This window comes from Agelaius tricolor, unplaced genomic scaffold, assembly GCF_023055355.1.
Source record: "Agelaius tricolor isolate 1412-34295 unplaced genomic scaffold, bAgeTri1.0.p SCAF_17, whole genome shotgun sequence".
NCBI classification, from domain to species: domain Eukaryota; kingdom Metazoa; phylum Chordata; class Aves; order Passeriformes; family Icteridae; genus Agelaius; species Agelaius tricolor.
In genome coordinates, this window is record NW_027269277.1 from 12,680,796 (window position 1) to 12,695,368 (window position 14,573).

Sequence of the window (14,573 nt, forward strand, 5' to 3'; positions counted from 1 at the left end):
CTATACACTCCTCTGTTTCGAGTTACCAAAAAATAAACCACAAACAACCAAAAAATCCTTACACATCAGAAAAATCATCTTTTTTGTCCCTGCTGCCCGAGCCCCACCAAGGACTAGAGGGAAGCAGGATGGTGCTCAGAGAGCTCAGCTAAAGCAGACAGGCTTTACCAGGGTCTGTTACCCCCGCAGTGGGAATCCCAGGGAGGAGCGAGTGGGAGCAGGAGCCCAGCTGGGATCTGGATTTCCTGACTGCTGCAGCGCCTTTTATCCAGGGCTTGTGGCAACTCCACAATTAAGAGCTTAATGCACGTAAGATATACTTTGCAAGCAAAACATTATTCATTAACAAATCTGATTAAACTGCTAATGCAGTGAGCGCTAGCACAAGTTCAGAAAGACAAATAGTCTCAGTGGTGCAGTGTTTGTGAGGAACATTACCTGTAAATAGATTTGAACTATTTAAATTGGCTTCTGTTCAGGAACTATGAAAAGACACAATGTAGCACAGAACACTTCATTTAGCTTACTGGGCTTAATGTGAGGAGGGAAAAACCTAAAGATTAAGGTTTCTGACTTCAGAACACTAATATGTGTAATTCTGCAAAGAGATCTGTGTCATAATCCTGGACTAAAAAAAAAACCAAATAAAATAATAAATAAATAAATAAATAAATAAATAATTTCCCCCAGCAGCACTTCACTGATTATTAAAGATTTGTTGGTGAATGGTTTCTTACTGTGTGTAGAAGATTTTATACCCATTCCATATAGACTAAATCATGTTCAGATCCTGGATTCCACAAATACTGTGCTTTGCTGCTGTACTAGTAAAACTGTTCCTCTTTCATCCCTTTATAAGCCTTCTGATATTTCAGATCATGGAGGCAAGTTGTTACAGGAGAATTTTAGCTTTTATCTTTTTAGTAAAGGTATATTTTCATCATTTTGGCAGAACTAAAAAAAGTTCCCACTGGCCACGACAGACATCTGATGGCTTTCCTTCCTTTCACACACCTATTTTTTCCCAATTTTTTCAGAAGCCTGATATCAAATCCTGTAAGCAAGTAACTCAGGCTGATACATGCAAATAAGGTGTAATAGTTACTCCTGCTTGATTGTGCCCCTGCTAAAGACAGGTCCATTGTGAGGCCTTCAGAAGAAGCTGCCCCACTGCAGGCAGACACCGAGCCCTTATCTGCAGCTGCCGGGAGCGGCTGGGGCGGGTGTGGCAGCCCGAGGTGTGGGATGGCTCCCAAGGATTCCTGGCACTGCCCTCCTTTGATCCCTCTCTTAGAGGTGGGTAGGTGCACAGCTTTGACCTACTGAACTGAGCTATGCTAATGTGGCCAGAACACTGCAGTAATTATTTAATCGTAAAACCCAGAGCTCCAATTGCTTCTGTACAATAGCAGCCTACCAAAATGCATATTCCTGTGTAACCTGAAAAATGAATAGTTTAAAAAACTCTAGGTGCTTTTTTTTTCCTCTTCCCATTGATCTTTTATTTCATTCCCTAAAACTCAAGATAAGCCTCAACTCAAAAGATTTGAGACCAATAGGAATTTTAACTAAATCAGAGCTAGAAGATTTGGCCCATGGTTTCTAGAACTACTCCTGCAGCCTGAGAAACATTGCTAGTCAAATCTCCCAGTGATAACAAGCTGTGTACACACACTGTTTACAGTGGCCTGATATAAACTTTACATTATAAACTCAGCACCTTTTCCTCTTTTAGCAGCCTGTTTCATATGTTCAAATCTTGTTTGATGGCAGTCACAAAACCAAGCAGTTTGCAATTTCTGAAACATCCAGGGAGATAGAAATCAAATGGTGCTCAAGCTAGTTAATTAAAACATTTCAGAATCTTTCACCTGCGGAGTCAAGCTGTTTTGTTAAGAGAAGAATTGAGAGACTAACAGAGCAGGTGCTGCTGCAAGCACAGATTGCCAGAGAAAATCACTTTATAGAAGCCCATCAGAAGTAGTCTGACTACAGGATCTAATAGAGAGGGCAGTGTATGCTCATTGCTTCTCATTACCTGATTGTGAAATCTTTAGTTTAAGAGAGCTCTTATTGAAGTCAATGGGGATTTTCCCAGAGTCAGACTGCAGGATTGAGACCACACTGTGCCATTATGGTAGATATCACAAAGACCAGGCTGCCTATATGAGAGTTTTCAATGGCAGCATCTGATCTGAAGCCAAATGAATTTAATAGAACACTTTCCATTGATTTCATTGCAGATCAGACCAGGGGAAGAGTCACCTAATAGCTGAAATAGTAGAATGAAGCATCCTTGAAGTTGTTTAACAGGTTGTGAATATATTCTCTCCCTCAAGGAAAAAAAAAAAAAAGGAACAGTTATTAAGGACTATGAAATGATAGCACAGAAAGGAAAAACACCTAAGCTGCAATCAGCTGGAATGATGTGCATCCTGCTTGGTATTTCAGGGCATCATTTATTGATTTTTAATGGAAAAGAATGTTAAAAGGTCAGAAGCAAACATCTGCACACCACTGCACATCTGAGCAGTACCAATGAAGTCAATGATGCTTGATCCATTTGTGCAGAAAGACTAAGGCCAATGCTTACAACACCAAATGTCCAAGACCTGTCCTGCTGGGAGGTCTCTTGAGCCCTGGCTCTGGAGGACCCCCTTGAAATCATTGCCACTGTATGCAAGCAAGAGTATTTGCCTCAGCCAGCAATTTGCAGGACACAAGCCTTAATATGTGTGATCTTTGGGGCAGAGGGGGTAATGTATCTGCATTTATATGGATGCCCCAGTCCTACCTAGGATTGTAGGTAACAGCATAGAAGCACACAGCTTCTTTCCAGAAAAACTAAGAGAAGGGAAACTAGAGGATATTTTAAAGGACTTTTCTGAAAGCATTTATTTTGGGAAGAAACCTTCTCAAACCCTTGTATTCCCACTAGGCTTTTAAGATGCAATCCCACCTTCCTCCTCTCCCCCAATAAAAGTTGTAACCAAGGTAAGGCATTTTTACTGGGTTGAACCTTGTTTTTCCCAGTGAACTAATCTCCTTCTGGAAGTTCATCTTTGCTAGGAAAGATGTGTTGCCTCTTTTCCACTGGTGCAGCTTTGTGTTAGCAGTTACCTTTGTGTTGTTCCAGAAGATAAGAACATGGACTTTACAGGGGTTAGAAAAGAGAGATATTCAGAAAGAACAAGTGGCAGAAAGATAGATGTCCAGTAATGAAGCTTCTTTTTCCAACTTAACTCTGTTTCCTCCCATAAGTGAGCCCAAAGCAGTAAAGTGTTCTCCTAGTCTCAACTGTACTGCTTGATATACGTGTGAATCAAAGCAGATGAAACTATAATTTACAAGAGCTGCCTTCTGACATATATGATTTTTTTTAAATATTAAGAAAAGATGATTCTATTGTAATACATATTCTGTGTTTGCAAATGCACTGTTGTTTGATATGTGTTAACTTCCATGGGTTCCTAGCATGCATTACTGCCAGTAACCAGCCCTCTCAAATGAGCACACCAGTCAAGATGAGATTGTACAGATGAACTTCTTTCTTTTTCAGAGGTAATCTATCCTTATGGTGCTCCCTCCCCCTCTTAGATGTTCTTTCAGAGAAGGAAAAAGCCTTTTAAGCAGTTGTTTCCTTTCCATCCCTGTTCTTTTCTAATAGGCAATGGCTCATTTATAGAAGACTTGAGGAAGGGTATGAACTGGAGTCAAACTTGAGATATCCCATGCATCTACTTCTTCACTTGCTGACTACTGTAGTACTGAATCATCTTCCAGGCTAAATTCATTACATGGAAGTCCTTTTATGAAAAGTGGCACATATTATTATGGTATCAATGTCTGATATCATTTTAGCACAAGTCTTAGAGCAAGATTTTCTCTTCTCTCCTGTAGGGGGAATGAGTAAATATAACTAAATATAGTAAATATAACTAACTAGGTGCATTTTCCTCAGGAAGCAAACCTAGACTTTCTACACCAAAATCCCTAAGCCTCACTATCTCATATGAGAGGACCAAAAAATCACTATGAGGTGGATGAGAAGCCACAGCAGACTGAAGCCTCTGTGCACATATAACTGGGACAAAGAGCCATACCAGTCAGGATTACACATGCGTGCATAATTATCTGTTACCCAGCAATTATGTGGAGAAAGCACTGCCCATCTAGATCTGCAACAGCTACTGTGCACACACAAAAAGCATCTACATGCTGCCTTATTGAGGAACAGGAATGAAACAACTTTTTTTTAAAAAAAAAAAAATCACCAAAGAGGACAAAAAAAGCATATGTTAAGGTATGATTGACAGCCGCCATAATGGACTGTCATGTCAAAAGAACTGCCTTGCTAATTCTCTTACATAATGAGCTAGATGCTAGGCTCTCCTTGCAAGTTTGATTGTGCACCCTTCCATCAATCTTACCGACATCTTGGCATCTAAAATACAGCAAAACCACTTAACAAGGGCTCTTTAAACAGGAAAGAGGAGGGATGTCTCTGTGTATTAAACGTGATGTGGAGGTTGCTATGGTAAATTTGAACATGAGAACATTGCAGTGCAAAATTCCATACTGGTGGCTAGAGCTGAAGCTAGCCATGCCTCCAGGTTCTTTAGGAATACTTGGACTGCATTATTCAATCAGTGGAAAAAATATGGTTCTGGTGCCATTTTCATGGTAAGGATAAAAAAAAGAGTGCCTTTGTCTAATCCTTTTCTTTGTGTGTGTCTGCAGATCCTCAGAGTATTGATGAGGAGTATCCAAAATGGGTTGTAGTATGTTCCCTCTGCAGCTTTCAAATATGGGGCTCCATCCCCCAGCCTCCCTCAGTAACTAGGACTGGAAATATACATGCATTTCTCTCTTTTTTTTTTTTTTCACTTTGTCTGGTTGTCACAGTTACATAATGCTGCCAGTTGTAATCGCAGCTCAGTGGTGTTGTTAGGCAACTCCGTTAGCTTTAGTTATTGAATTGAAAATTGCCATATAGGTGTCGACTATCTGCCCTGCAGTTCTGGTGATTATAGCTTTAACTATTGGCACTTCCCTCATTACCAGTTCTCTGAGTTCCCATTTTGCTTGCCAGATTTATAATCCACAGAGCCCCCTGAGCTGTGAACTGCTCCCACCCAAGCAATTGGAGATTAATTGCCAGCTCTGCTCCAGGGCCCTGTAGCAGAGGGGGACTGAGCTGCTCATCAGAGTCAAGTTTAGTGTATAAACATTTACTGGGATTTACTGTTCTTAGGGTTATTTCATGCTTCCCCTTTAGAAGAAATTCCATGAGAAACCTACTGATTTCCCAGCTTCATAGTGACATTTCTTAAAACATTTTTTTGTTTCTACTCATTTTTATTGCAAAAGTACCAAAATAAGTAACACAATACAAGCTCACTGATATCTCCACCGTGGCCCATAGCACAGAGGAGCTGCCACCATCATGCCTACTTTATCCAGCACCTTTGGAGTTTATTATTATTTATGCTTGTTCCATTTCTCTATTTTTTTCTTGCTCACATTTTGAAATTTTAAACATCAGTTTAGCCTATGTTCCCTTTTTCCTTTTGGTCAAGAAGCATTCCCCTCCAGAAAGTATCATTTTTTGCATGCGCGATTCCATTGTTCTCTCTTTGCAAAAATCAAACTGTCTGGCAGGCAAGTCCTGGGCTGACTGAGCACAAATGCTGATCTGACTATTCCGTATGATCCTCACAACTGGAGTTATTTTCAACCCCCTCAAACTTCCCTCTTTCCAGCACTTGGCTGGTTTCAACTTTCAGGGGTTTTGTGAAATTGCAAACAAGATTAGAGCCTTCTCTGTGCTTTTGTTTAAACACATTTAACAGGATTCTTGACTTTCTTCAACTCAAAAATGTTCTCCTAAGGCACCTCCCTCCCATGGCTCCAGAAATCAACCCCATTCTTTGTACAGCATCTCTGACAACAACAGCACCAATTCTGACTCATCCAGCCAACCTCTACAATTTTCACAGTCAAAAATACCAGCCACAAAGAAACAAATTTCATACCTGAAATATCATTTCTCAAGGTCTGTCAGTACATCACTTCTTTAGCTGGGATTTCTTACTCATCTCATGCTCCCAGGTCTCCTCATTGTAGTTCCTGGCTCCCCCAGTGCTCCTTCTTATTCAGCCTTTCCTCTCACCTCTTTCTCAGCACACCCAGGAAACCTCAGAAGCTTCATGTCCCTGCAGGACCCTCCCTTATTTGCCACAGCTGTTGCCAAATTACTGCTTTAACTGATCAATTATTAGAATTGCACCAAGGTATTTAAAAGCTTGTAGCTGTAGCTTTTAAATTCATGGCGTTAGAGGTGACTTTCCAAAAGCATGAACAGATACAGGGAAGTTACCAAGTCTGTTTTATTCACTTCAAATTTCAATCCTGTCCCTTATTTAACACTTCTGATAAACTTTCCCCCAGTATTTCTGTGTCTATTTTTCAAAGCTTTATGTCTATTTTGGCCACATATTTGTTCAGTTTGCTTATGAACACCTTGGCAACAAATTCATCCTCTGGATTCCTGAATCCTGCTCCTATGTACAACCAGTCTTGTCCATTCTGCACATATCAGTTTAATATGAGTGAGATATTTGCACAGGCACTGGGAGTGAAATTTGGGGTGGGAAGAATATTTATGTGATAAAAGCATGTGTTACAGACTCTGATTTCTGTTCAGCTTCTGATTTCTACCTCTCACAGGCCTTCTTGGTGATCTTGGATACTGCTTTACTCCTTTATGACTCAACTTCCTACCTGTAAAATAGTGAGGATAATGTTTGGAATGACTGGTGCTTGTGAGGTGGTAGGGAAAAAGCCACTAGACAGGAAAGTAAATAGAAAGATGAAAAGATCTTCTGCTCTCATCTGTTGGAGTAAGGTTTTTTTTTTCCACCTAGCCCTCTTCAGAGTACTTGAAAGTGAAAAAAGAATTGTGTTTCTCAGTGGGCTAGATAGTCTCAGCAAGAGCATTTCTCCATTTTTAAAAAGTATCTCTCATTTCAGTTGTCATTCAGGGAATCTGTTTTGTTTGGGTTTTTTTTCCCCCCACTTGTGTATCTGTTCTACTTCTAGCTTTGTTATCTTGGGTTCAAAAACATTTCCACTCTTACTATTCAGATGGTTTTGTGTTCAAAACTCCAGACATCAGCAGTATATGACTTGTAACACGACATTTAATATTTTTTCAAGTGTACATTTCTCTATTGGGCTTTTGAAATTGCTTTTAGTAAGGGCAATCTTTTAAGAGAAGAAAAAAAATCATGGCTGCCTTGCTTTGCATTACCATGTAAAATCACCTTTCTACTTTTTGCAGTTGTGTGGTTTCTTCTATGACAGTATAGATTAATGGATGCATTTTTTGTTTCTCAGAAAGATCTAATCATAGCATGGAAAGAAAGAGAAGCCAGTGAGAAGCCTCTGATCAGCCAACTCTCCCTAGATCAAATGCTCTCTGTTTGGGAACATCTGCCTTAAAAAATACCACCTGTTCATAAAAAAATACCAATAATAAAGTGCTCATATGTCAGATATTGCAAGGAATGTTTAAAAGCTTATAATAATCATTCCTTGTAAAGTAACTAGGTTATAAATTTAAGCTGAAGACATTGAAGAGCCAAAGCAAGTACATCTGCCTCTGTGGTTGGTATGACAGGATGGTACATGTAGAGCCATGAGCACATTATAACATATGATATTTTTAATCAAATCCCATTTTAAGATGTGATGTGTGTTACTCTACTAAAGGTCATTTTAGTTACAGTAGCATTAAGGGTTTTCAATAAAACATTTTAAATGCCAGTTATATAACTGCTTTTAAAACATTTAACAGCCACATTGGTTACATGACCTGAGACAAAGGATATTTTCTCAGCACTTTGATATATTGTGGCTAGATTATCCTTATGGGAACGTTCAGTTCCATAATGGCCTCAGGTCATCCCATAATACGTGGTATAGGATTTTTTTCACCAAAACAATAATTGCTAATGAAGCCAATGGTGATGGGAGTTCAATGACATGGCAGAGGATGGAGACTGCAGTCAATAATAGCAGCAGACACTGGTCAGTACAAGAAGTTCATCAGCACTATTCAAGGACAAAGAGATGTAGCAATAAGGAATGAACACACACAGACCTGGGTCTTAGCACTGCTTGGACATTACAGAAAAATAACCCAAGGAAACAAGAGTTCTTTCCTCCTCTGCATTTCCAAGAGTTTTTGCACCATTAAAATATGCTAGAATAAAAAATATATATAATATAATACAGAATATATAGGATATGGTTTCAGGACTTCACAGCCAGGTGTCCCTGGGCACAGACAGAGATCCAGCTCTCCATACCTCTCCTGTGAGGTGAACAAGCTCCATGTGCTGTACAGGAGCCTCCTGCCAGATCTCATTATTAGGGCAGACAGCTTTTTCCTGTTAGGTTCTCTGCAGAACGGTATCAGTGGAGCAGCATTTTCAGCTGTGGCGTCTGCCCTGCCAACTCTCAGATGCTGGATCTCGCCCCCAGACCCAGCAACCTTCTTGACTCACAATCCACATGGCAGATCATCAGCCAATCAACAGGACACATTCCTCTCTGTTTCTTTAATTTTTTTTTTCTTACTTATCTTTTTGGGTTTTGGGTTCTTGTGGTTACAGCCACCATCCACCTATTCCTATGCAATCCTGGGCTGTGGAGCATGGATGGGGTGGGCAGAGGGTTCTATCCATGCTTGTAGACTTCTGCTCCCTCAAAGCAAAGCAAGTGGATTTTTGTTTTTAATAAAAACAAAATATTTGTTGCAAAAAATGAAATAAAAATAATATATTGTTGTTTCCTTCTGCTCTGAGCAGGAGTTATTTGATGACCTTCTGAGGGCCTGTCCAGCATGAATTATTCTACAAAAATGTGTATATTTGTTGAAAAGCAATATAAGAAACACTAACAGTGGCAATCCTTTTTCACTGCTCTTAGGCATCCTGTCTTTCTCAGTGACTTCAGGTCATAATGAAATTAAGAAGTTTCTGTGCTTCAGAATAATATCTTTTGCAGCCAATTTTATCACGAGCCAATGAAATAAATGTTTCCAAAGTGAACAGCTGGCATCTCTTTTCATAAAAGATTCCCTTTTAGAACACTATTTCCAAACAATATTACAGTGGATCCATTCACATGGCTATAGTTAAGACTGTGTCAATACTTCTCTTATAAACCTTGTTTTTCAAGGGTTTATAACTTTACAGCTGAGCCATAATTAGCTGGGATTTGAGTTAAGGCATAAGAGTTTAGTCTGTCTGTGACGGCATTTTTGCTAATATTAATAAAATCAGTTTTAAATCATAGAAGAGTGAAACACAGTAATTTATATGCATAAAAAGGATTCTTGAAAATTCAACAGCTTTGATTTAAAAAAAGGGATTTTGACAAGTGATTAGAATATACTGTGATCTCCATATTTTTTGTCTTTTTAAAAGAAAAATAGAAAAAAAAACACTTTAGAAACTCAGTTTGACAAACATGGAAATTAAAAATCTAAGTGGATGGTCTCTCCTTAATTTATGTTCTAATGAAGAATGGGCACAATGGTCTCATTAAAAGGCACAGAATAAAGCTTGTGTTCTGTGGCTTTACTCAGCTCTTGTTGGCATGTATGCAGAGTTTTTAATACTTGATATAATTTTGTTTGAGTATTTTATGACAATACCAATTTGCATCCTGCCTGTTGCTTTATGGGCACTTCAGTCTCAGCCAATAGCCCACCTTTCTGCACCCCCTGTTTCCAAAGCCATTCTTCATTACAGTGCAGAATGAATCCCTCCTGTTTCCCACTCCAGTCACTCTCAGCTGGGCTCCTCTGCCAGCCCAGGTCCCCCTCTCAGCACGAGCCCACCCTGGTTTCTGTCACTGGGCTCTCCTGGCTGCAGCAGGATTGCATGGCAAGAAGAGCCAGAACTGGTTCACCCACTATGTGTTCTATGTGTGGTACACTATGTGTATCCTAATGGCAGGGAACCAACAGTGAGGAGTACTTGTGGTGACACACAGGGTGGGCACAGCCCAGGATCTCACTCACAGACACCCAGAGTGACCTGTGCATTAATACAACCACCTGACAGCCCTTCCCCTTTCTTCCCTGTGTAGGCACTGTCAGTGTTTTCCTCCTTCTTCCCTTACCAGGCAGCTCTCCATGCACCCCAGATTTGGTAACATAATCTTGGCTGAGCTAGGAGACTTTTTTTCTGAACAGAAAGATAATTGGGGTGATTTGGAAACACACCTATTTTGGCCTAGTATGTTATCTCCAGTGATGCTGAACAGAGCAAAAGGGACAGGCTTTCACCTCAGCATTCCAACACTGTGGAAACAAACACAAACCTTTAAGGTTTGAGTGCAAACAGCAGCCACAGAGCTCTCCTTGTTACCACTGCTGACTGATCCGTTTGGGAATTGCAGGCTAGGATGACTGTATCCCTCTCAGGCCAGAGTTAACTGTATTACACAGTCAGAAGCCTTCCTGAACTCTGTGGCCATCACCCTCCACAAAAGCATGAAGTTAAAATTGTTTCTCTGAATTCAAATGGAATCAATACTTCCCAGGAGACAGATGGGCTTTTCTTTTCTACACTGAGAAAGGAATCAGTGTCTGGAGTTGTGGTTTAAAGTTTTCATTCAGCTACAGGACACCACTAGGAAAAAACACCAGAGACTGGGCACCTGCTTTTTTTCCTTGATCAGCCCCAAATCATAGAATTTGATATTTTATATAAAGGGAGCTTGCTGTTGCTCTTGCATGCAGCTTTTTAGACTATACAGTCTGGCTCAAGCAAGAAAGCCATGCTTATTCTTTTTTGGAGCTTTTTAATTTTTACTTGTAGCTGAATCCTCTAGGTCAATTGTATCTGCAGGGGTGGGAGAGGAATTTAATTGCTTTTACTTCCTACCTTCATCTCAGGGTGACCAGTCCATTAATAATGCACAGGAAGCAACTAGGAAATGCATGGTAGATTAGGGATTAATTGATATTTGGAAAGATTTCAATCCACATTTGAAGGAAAAGGTTATGCACTGTAGTCCAGCTCTAGTTACTATGTGCATTTGATTATTACTTCTTACAGCCCTGCTTCTTATGGTTTTAGATCTGTTTCTCCCCTTCTCTGGCCAACAAGGCTTTTACAAAAATTTCCTTGTTTGTTTCTTTCGAGAGATATTTTCAACGTTTCTGATACCACCCAATATCAAATAAATAAAATATTCCTCTGTGTTTTCCAGTAACTATGAGCTTTTTCTGCACTGACACCACCCACAGTTCCGTTATGAACAATTTGACTTTCCAAAATGTTATTGATTTCTCTGCTTGGAAGGTACAAGATTAATAGCTTTAGAGGCAAAAGTCCTTCAATCCATTCACTGAATAGGTGCTGCAAGCTTGCTTCAATGCCTGCAGATGTGCTTCAGCACATCACTTTTAGTTAGAAACATGAGTGAGGCACTTCTCAAATCAACAAGGCACTAAAATACAGGAAACAGATGGGTAATTCCAGTGATGTCAGGGCAGGAAGGTATGATTTAGTTGGTTTGAAAAGGACGAGCCTGACAACTCGACTTGTTTTGCCATAGAAATGATAATGACTTCAGTAAGTTCTTTAGCCATTTTAGAGGCTTCAGAACAGCTAATACTGACACCCATAAAACCAGTAACTACTGGTAGCAGAATTTGACTCTAGCTGTCAGGAGTAAGGGATGAGTGTAAGGAATAGAAGACTCAATAGTAAAGATATATGAGATTCTTTTAAGACCTTGAGAAAATCACCATCTTTTGTCAATGCTAGTTACATTAAAAATAGACTAAAATAAGGAATGTAGCATAAATGTCCAGTTACAAGCACTTTGATAATGTTAGGTGAATTGGGCAAAGACCTTTTGAGGACCCCTGGTGTTACAGCAGCTTTTATGATGGTATTTGAATTTGAGAGTAATGGATTCTTCTAAGCAGCTAAAGCCAGACTATTTGGAAAAGGTTCAGGGCTGCTAAATGCACACTGCAGAGAATGTAAAATTTGAGTGGCCATCTCAATTTAGGACTGAAATGTCAAAGGAGAGGTAGACCTGTGTTTCATATGTGGTACCATGGAGTATTTGGAATGCTAATCATGGAAACACTTAAGTACTCCTGTACTAAACTGCCCCTCTGGGAGCAGAGCTAGACTAGGTACTAATGTCTGTCAAGATCCAGTAAGTGAGTAAAGAAACAGTGCTGGTGACTGTCCTTTGCAGTGATCGGCTGGGATTGGAGGAGTTCATCTCCTGAGCTAGTAAAGGTCACATCATAAGTGACTTTTACAGTCTACCTGTGAGTGTTTTGCACTGCCAGTGCAGTTCTGTTTTAATTCCCTCTTTGACAGACCAAGAGAAAGGGAAAGTTATTGAAATATAAGAAGTATCTCAAGAAGATGCCCGGGAGGAATCTTTGCTCATCTCACCACATCACACAGTCATAACAGCTCTGAAAATGCCATCTTTTTTCCATTGCATGATATCTTATTCAAATACCTCCTGTCTAATGAGTATGAACAGTAAGCAGCATATCCTATTTTACAGTATTAAATTTAAAAATATGTTTTTTACAACTGTTGTTAAGAGCAGTTTTCAAATCCCTTCAGTATTTTTCATCTATAGAGGTATTTGAGGTAATTTGCTAATTCTGGTTTTATTAATGTATTTGGTGAAGGTTATCTGAATTTTGTCTCTTAATCTAGGAGACTTTGCAAGCACTGTTTGCAACACTGATTTATCTGCTTTGATTCATTAAATAAATGAAGAAAGAGTTGTAAACTGTAGTAGTGCCACAATGGGGTAGTTATGCTTTATTTTAATTAAAATCAGGATCTAAAAAATATTTTATTCAGCGGCTATCTACCTTGCTGTTCTTGGCCTAGTTTCTTCAAGTACCTAGAGATTCTGCTGAAGTCTTCATTTGCTCAATCTGCCAAATCCAGAGCTGCATTCTGTGTACAGCTCAGACTGCAGGCACATTTTCAGCCAAAAGAATCTGAATGCTCTGGTCACGAGCATTTGTGTAAAGCATTTGTGTAAAGCCTTTGTTGCTTTTAGACAAATCTGCTCTACTTTCCACAACTTCCAGGCTCTGCACCTTGCTGTGGTTGCAAACATCCCCTGTAACATTTGAGGAAAGAAGACTCCATAACCTTCCATTTCTGTTTTACTTTCCACTCAATCTCTGCAGGAGCCCAGAAACTGTAACGGGCAAATCTCTGGCTCCACTGAGTTTGCTGACCAAGAATCACAAAAATAACAAAACTGGTGCAATCATCACAGCACAAAGCAATACAAGTTCTTTCAAACAGAGGAAGCAAAACCTAAAGAGAGTTTCCTTACCTTTGGTGAAACTCCCAGCTATGTGGTTAATGGCTGGCCCTCTGTTCTTAGTCACGACCAACATATCCTGAGTTCTGCTGGAGAAAGTAGATTGTAATTACCAATCAAATAAATATGAGTTTCTATCACAGCTTATTTTTCATTTTACTTGGCAATGATCTCATCTCTCTCAAAATCAGTTACATATTGCCTTGGAGACCACAGGTTACCTGAATGTTGCTAGGATGCACCATTTGCCTGATTCTCTCTCCTTCTCCTCAGCCACATTGCCCACTCTCTGTGCTGTTAATCCATTTGGATATTGCCATTCTGCACCCCTGTGCTGGGAAGTTCCTAAGTGGCCATGTTGCTTACCTTCCTTCTCACTGCACTGTGCTTATCTTGAAACACTGAACAGATAATATTTGCATGTGCATTTATCCCCTAGATGGGCTGGGTTGGCCTTTTGTGGGAAATGTTGCAAACAGACCACAAATGAAGTTGATGTGAAACTGAGAAAAGCAGGTGGAGAGTGTTATATACAGATAAATTGAGAAGGGATGTGGAAGACAGAACAATCTACTATCTAAACTTCTATACAATCAGTGCAGTTTATCTGATTGACCTGGATTACCACTGGCAGCAAAAAGCTCCAGTTGGGAAGCACTTGTTGGTACTGACAGCAAAGGGAAATGGAGTGAAGAAACCTGAATGAACTGAGCTGAAAAAAATAAGTAGCCCAAGTACCTTTTCCTTCCTAATCATTATGTTTTAATACAATAGAATAAAGTGGCATATAAAAGGGTAATGTGCATTTTCTTCAAGGACTTGTTGAAACCCATAATACAGTAGCTTTGTAATTTACTGGTAATATGTACACAATACAAAGGATCAGGAGCAGAGTAGTATCACTATATTTAGAGATAATGCTGCTTTTCTTTCATAGGCTTGATATAAACTTTGATTACATAGCATTTCTTTAATTTGCTGCTATTCAAGAAAACCCTTAGAGCACTGCAGCAAGCAATGCCTCTCTTTTACATTTGCATTTTTTAATTTGCATTTTTTAATTTCCCAGACTGCAGCTCCACACCTACACAGGCTTCCCCTGTGGGAAGGAAGAGAATATATTTCAGTATGAATGATACTGTTTTTCTTCTCAAATAGCTGTAATTATT

The 14,573-nt window shown here is 39.6% G+C and overlaps 1 protein-coding gene across 2 annotated transcripts in view; it reads right to left on the bottom strand.

Moving 5' to 3' along the window:
* The window catches only part of MAMLD1 (mastermind like domain containing 1), a 242,912-nt gene that overhangs the window by 112,487 nt on the left and 115,852 nt on the right, over nt 1-14,573 (bottom strand). The window contains exon 4 of one of the 2 annotated variants that reach the window (XM_071442516.1): nt 13,417-13,490. The gene's annotated coding sequence lies outside the window, so the exon portion shown is untranslated. Of the gene's footprint in view, nt 1-13,416; nt 13,494-14,573 lie in introns of both variants that reach the window. The other variant, XM_071442517.1, reaches the window with a different exon arrangement.